General features: G+C 29.0%; 1 long non-coding RNA gene across 2 annotated transcripts; it reads right to left on the bottom strand.

The window, feature by feature from the left end:
- Positions 1 to 230: 230 nt before the first annotated feature.
- Positions 231 to 6,102, bottom strand: LOC135267413 (uncharacterized). Of its 2 annotated transcripts, none has more exons than XR_010335842.1 (5): positions 4,549 to 4,843; positions 4,335 to 4,493; positions 3,799 to 4,278; positions 3,565 to 3,746; positions 231 to 394 (listed from the first exon to the last, which is right to left on the bottom strand). It is a non-coding gene; the product is annotated as an uncharacterized LOC135267413 (long non-coding RNA). The 2 variants fall into 2 exon arrangements; XR_010335841.1 differs by lacking the exon at positions 231 to 394 and adding an exon at positions 5,341 to 6,102 and having other exon boundaries at positions 450 to 3,746; positions 4,549 to 5,284.
- Positions 6,103 to 6,576: the final 474 nt, after the last annotated feature.

The following is a 6,576-nucleotide window of genomic DNA, read 5'->3' as shown; positions in this document are numbered from 1 at the left end:
AATTCATTACCAGGCACTTCTTTACCAAATTTATTTATAATCAGATCAGAAGTTGGTAATGTAGTGACAACTTCATTACAAGCATACTTACGATGTTTAACTAATTTTTGTTCACTCGACTGTATTGAGTTAAGCAAAATATCAGAAAATCATCGCGCTTGTCACTAATAACTAATAAAGGAAAGTCATTATTTTATCGATAAGGAAAAAAAACCTAGTATATGTAGTTTTTTATTTTTGTAATGTTGTTTGCCTAACTTGTCTGTTGCGCACCAAGTTTATTTTGTTATTTGTTTAAAATATAATGCAAAAAAAGTTGTTGTTGTTGTTGTTCCTTCCATGGGGAGTCGAACCTCAGGTAGGTAGAGTGGATAGTGCTGTCTATTTTGGAAACCTGAAACAAATTCACATAAGCTATTTGGTTAATGGATAATAATAAAAACAATAAATTACTTTAATTGTTTATTACATCTAAATATAAGTACATACATACATACATATTATAATACATAAACATTATAATACAATAACTACAATACAAATTAAATATTATTCCTGAGTTTGAGGAAGAATATTTTTATGACCCCAAGATAATGTTCTACCTTCAGAATTGTTTAAGATGTAACGTTTATCATCTTTGAAAGATAAAGCAATTTTTTTCTTTAATTCTGTGTAAATGTTATGAAGCTTCGAACGAAAGATATTCATTTCTTTAATAATTTCAGTGTTTGGAACAGTAACTGCGTTTTGGTAGTCAATTTTATGTAATTCACTTGTAATTACATTGTGTTTAATACCCTTAGCTTTTTTAGATAATTCACCTTCAACATCCACACAATATGCTTTAGCACCTGTTCCTAAAAATTCTGATATTACACGTCCTTTATATTCATCTTTCATCTTCCCGATGACAGAAGACGATACAGGTATTCCATGAATATTTTCTGCTTTATAATTTGAAGTATCAAAACGCTCTATATTAGATTTAATATCATCATAAATATTTTCACAAAAAATTTCAATTACTAAACTATCAGTATCGGTATACAAAAGCGTTGCATTGTTACCGTATTTAAGTTTTATGAAATTATAATAAAAATCATACATAATAGTTTTACTGATATCTAGAATAGTAAAACCTACATACAGAGGTTTATTGTAGAAAACTTTTTCGTTCTCTAATTGAATAGCTACAAAATTTGGTGTAAAGATAGATGAATTTTTAAAATTTGGTCGTGCAATTAAACTTTCAGCACCTGGTTTTCTACCTATATTATTCCATGATGTTACCAATTTCACGTTTACTCTTTTATCAATTGATTCCATGGTTTTACCAAAAACTGAATTATTCATTAATTTAAATACATCTTTTTCTAACGCGTTTTTTGATTTGTTACGCATTTCTGTATTTAAATCAATATATGTTTTCAACCATGGTGATTGATTAAAACTTAAAACACGGTGAATATTAATTAATTTTAAACCACCTTGTATAGCTTGTCTTAAATTTCGATAATGTAAAACATAGTGTACTTTATTGTTCAAGGTTGCGCAAAGTTTCTCAGTTTTACTAGAGGGAGGAATAAATTTTTCAGGACAAAATGGTAAATCGTTGTGAAGATTATGTAATTCAGAAGGATATTCTAAATCAACTTCGAATATATAACCTACATCAGCGTTATCTGTCAAATTGAGAATTAGGTTATCATTGAATTCATTAGGATCTTCCCATCGAAAACCGCTATAAGGTAAATATTCAGACATTGCTGCTCCATACAAGTTGGTTGCATCAAGGTACATTATAAAAGAAGTTGGTTTAGAAGGATCATGATTTGATAAAAACTTATTATTTGCTACTGCTTTACGTTTTGAACATTGACAAAGTCCTCCTCTAATAGATTTTCGAAAGAAATGTACCATGTCTATATCAGTTAACAATTCGAATTTAATTCCAGTCATTTTTAACATAGCATCCCAGCCTAATGAAGGTGCTGTTAAGTAATGAGCTGGATCTAGTTCATAAATTTTGAGACAAACCTTTCTGAAATTTTCAAAAATGTCTGTTAGTAACAAAACATCAGACTTTAAATAAATGTCGGAATAATCACCTAACGTTTTGCAATCAAATAGATTCCAGACTTCCTGTGCTCGCTCATAATCATGTTCACTGATATCAGTTTTATTAAGATTATCATAAAATTGTTGAATCAATGGTAAACTGGTATCATCTAACTTATTAAAACAATCCAAATATGAATATGGAAAAACACCTTTTTGTCTTATCAAATTAAATTGGTTATCGTCCGGAAAGTGTTTCCGAATGGTTAGACATTCATTAGAAGTTAAAGTCTGAGATAATTTATCTAATGAAAAAGAAAGGAAACGGAACGAATCTACGAATCTAAGCGTTATAAAAATATTGTCAACTGTATTTGTAGTCGTGTTCATGACCTTATCAACTAAAATTTTTTTTGAAAATGTAATATACTTTTCTTTAGTTTGAGCAATGCAATTAATGATGGTCTTTTCTGTTGCTAAAGCTTTAATAAATAAATGACTATCATAATTAGTTAAATTATGACAAAAAACAGGGATATATTTTGGAATCTTATAATTTAAATTACAAATAGAATGTGCAGGTCCTAAAAATTCACCTGTTAAGTGACAATGATTACGAACTCTATCACAATTTAGACTTCCGTAATCTGTTTTGAAAGGTTCTTTACATAAATGACAATGGGTAGATATTTGAAAAACCAATTCATCTAACGGAGTCATTTCAAGTGGTACGATATGTTTGAGGTGATCGTGATAAAGTCTATTTACATCATCTTGCAACCATTTCACAAAAATTTTAGGAGCATCTTTTCCTCGATAAGTCCGATAAATTGATAAATTATCATTATATGCACATTTTATGTAATATCCGAAACTATATGGTTCATGTAAATGTGTAACAATTGTACGGATATTATCGGCTGAATTATCATTGCGTAAAGGTTTTAAAATAGATTCAAAATCGAAATAAAATACAAAAGGAACTTTAAGAGATTTATCAAAATTTTGAAATGTTAATTCATTACCAGGCACTTCTTTACCAAATTTATTTATAATCAGATCAGAAGTTGGTAATGTAGTGACAACTTCATTACAAGCATACTTACGATGTTTAACTAATTTTTGTTCACTCGAAAAAAATAATAGACAACCGTTACATATAAATTTAGCATGATTATGTTTGGAAAGTTGTGAACTTATTAATCGAGAAATGTTGCTTATCAGACAGTAATGTTTGATCATTCTTTCATCGTCTACGATAAGTAATAAATTTACATGAATGTCTCGTTTCTTAGAAGTTAAATAAAAGGGACCTATAATATCTGATACCCATTTACCTTTTTCATGATCAAAACGCTGCTCTGTTCCATAGACATTTACACTAATATTATTAAGTGCTTCAAATTTAAAAATATCAGTTAATTTAACCGGAAATGAAATATCTGTAAAATCTAATTCCTCTTCAAACTCACGATAAGCATCAACTCGATGTCGATTAACATTTACTTCAGTTGAATGAAGGTGTGCCAAAACAGACCATTTGAAACATTCATTATCATCATTATGAATATTGATAACCGCTCTCCGCTTCGCTATGTCCTTCGGTAATGGTATATATGTTGATGCACGTAGTGGATTGAATTTGTTGATATTAAGTTCCAAAAACAAAATTTCCATTAAAATCCAACCTAAAAAATTTAATACAATAATATGTTTATAAATAAAATTGATATTACTTACCACTATCTTTTTCCAAGAATTCACTCATTTTGTTTTTTATGACGCCACATATTTCTTCCAGTTCTACCTTAATATTTGTCGATATTGAAATGATGATATTTTTAGTGTTGAATGATTTGATTTCGATAATGTCTTTAGAAGGTAAAATATATTTAGCAAAAAGTTCGAAATTAATTTTAAGTTGGTTAAATTCTCTCAGTTTTCTAGTTATTAAAGTGATAAGTTTATCTTGATTTCTTTCAAAAAAATTGCACACTTCCAAGTCATCTAGTTGTGAATTTTTCAATCGGTATGAGGTAATTCTTGATTTGAAGGCAACTTGATATTCTTCAACGAAATCATCATCATCATTAATTTTGGCGGAGATGACACTTTTATGTTTTAAAGAACGTAAATGGTTTAATCTGGATCCTCTGTAGTGACTATTGCATATTTCACAAAATTGATGAAATGAACATGATGGAGCGTTAGTAGTAACTTCTAAAAACAAAAACAAGTTATAATAATAATAATATAAAGAATATTTACAAAAATACCTTGTAAAGGTGTTCTAGTTGTCAGGCGGGCTTTTTTAGGAGTCATATCATCCGAATCCATTGAACACAATGATGAATTTGTAATATGACGCCTATAGTTATCAAATCTCGTAAATGACGTTTTACATCCGGTGCAAGTGAGTTTAGATAATTTATCACCTTAAAAATGCTCTTAATTAAAACAATTTCTATAACGTAAAATGTATTTACTTACTATGTTTTTTTACATGACGTGTTAAAGCATCTTTGCGAGTAAACTTGTTATCGCATTGAGAGCACTTGAACATGATTACTTTCATACACGGACAGTCGAAGTAGAAATGAATTAATCATTGATGCGATATGATTTTATATTCCATAAACTTTGCAACCGGATATTGTGGTTCCTTACGTAAAAATTCAAAAAATTCAAAATATAACTGATAAAAATTTAACGTTTTTAAGGAAAAAAACGTTAGACAGGAAATATGATAACAAAAATAATCAGAATGAATATTATTTTTTATTAGACATAAAACAAACTACATACTTAAACTAACAAAGTCATACACCTAAATAAATTTTTAATTGCAGTTTTTAAGCCAAACCTAACGCTATGAACATCATAAAAACGATCCAACATGTACAAACAATTCCAAACATTGCTAAAAAGGTAGGAACATGATTAAAACAATTTTTTATTGAAACTACATCATGATCATTAAGTATAAGTCTCTTCCAGTCAGTATCAATATAATTACTATTGGTAAAAACTAGTCTTAATTTAAAATATATTACAGAGTTTGCTATAGAAACATTTTCATATTTAAATATTTCTATTGCAGTATTGCTCAAATAACCCAGATTCATCTTCTTCCATTGGTAATCAACATCGTTGAAAAATAAACTTTTCCAGAGAGGAGACCATCTTGTGTTGTTAGGACTTTCACTAGTGAAGACGATGTACATATCTACAACATCTAACGGTTTTTGCACGTACAACACATTTTGTATAAGAGTAACAAACAAGATGAGTGATGAGTTCAAAAGAGGCATTACACTTGAAACGCAGTGGGTTGTTGTTGTTGTTGTTGTTGTTGTTGTTGTTGTTGTTGGCTTCCTGTATCATCTAAAATACACGAAACACAATTATTTATTGATGAAGGAGGACCATCAAACTGATCTTCGTCAAAACTGTTATAATAATGTTGTAAACATGGTAGATTCAGCTTTATATCATGATCTTGTTGATATGTTTCCGGTAATTTATGAAATATATCCATCAACTGGCACGGTCCTAATTTCAGTAGTTCCAGTTTCATTAGTAATCGAATATCGCTTATGGTTTTTTCAAAATGCAGCACTTTTTTTATAACAGGTTCTACACTCGTTGCCATCTTAAATGGAACTAAATTAGACGTTAAATAATTATATCGTATATATATTTCTTATTTATTAGGTAATATCTTTCATTTCAATCCAACTATTCTGATTATCTGGTAAACCTAACCATTTCACAAATAATTTAGTTCCTTTACGTCGAATCACTTTCTCAACTAAATAGACGTCAGGATATTGAGTTTTTGATAATTCCCAAATATAAAAAGCTCCTTTGATTGGTTGACCTTCTTTATCTTCTAGCAGAAATGTTACAGGATTGGTTAGATTAATCTTACTGATTTTAAAAATTTCCGTTGACCAATTGGGTGTATATCCTTTTTCAAATAACATCTTTTCTTTGCTAATTCTTACGAAATCTCCGACTTTAAATTTTTTTCTGTTTTTATCAACAATCTTTAGATGATCATATGCTGTTATGTCTCCTTGATTCGAAGCGTTTATCTCTGTGGGTTTCCTTCCTGTTGTTCGATGTATTGTAGTATTATAATTTTTGGTTATCTCTTGCAATTTATTTATCCATTTATGTGTCGCAAATAACGTAAAATATCGATAAATTTTGGATTTTAAAGTACGTATAACTCGTTCAGCAATTGCTGCTTTTTTAACGCTGTACGTACTATAGTGATTAATATTATAACGTCTCATCAAATCCTGAAAAGTGGTATTATAAAATTCCTTTCCTTGATCTGACTGTAAATTCTTTGGTATTCGTTCTTTTTCATTCTTCAGTATTGATTCCATAGCTCTGCTAACCTCATTAGCTGATTTCGATTTCAGTGGTCTGGTCCATAAAAATTTAGAAAAAACAGTCGATTACGACTAAAATATATTTAAATCCATTATTATGATAAGATAAATTTTG

This window comes from Tribolium castaneum, unplaced genomic scaffold (genome assembly GCF_031307605.1).
Source record: "Tribolium castaneum strain GA2 unplaced genomic scaffold, icTriCast1.1 ptg000020l, whole genome shotgun sequence".
In the NCBI taxonomy this organism is placed as follows: Eukaryota; Metazoa; Arthropoda; class Insecta; order Coleoptera; family Tenebrionidae; genus Tribolium; species Tribolium castaneum.
The sequence above is the reverse complement of the archived record's forward strand: the minus strand, read 5'-3'. Positions and strand labels throughout refer to the sequence as shown.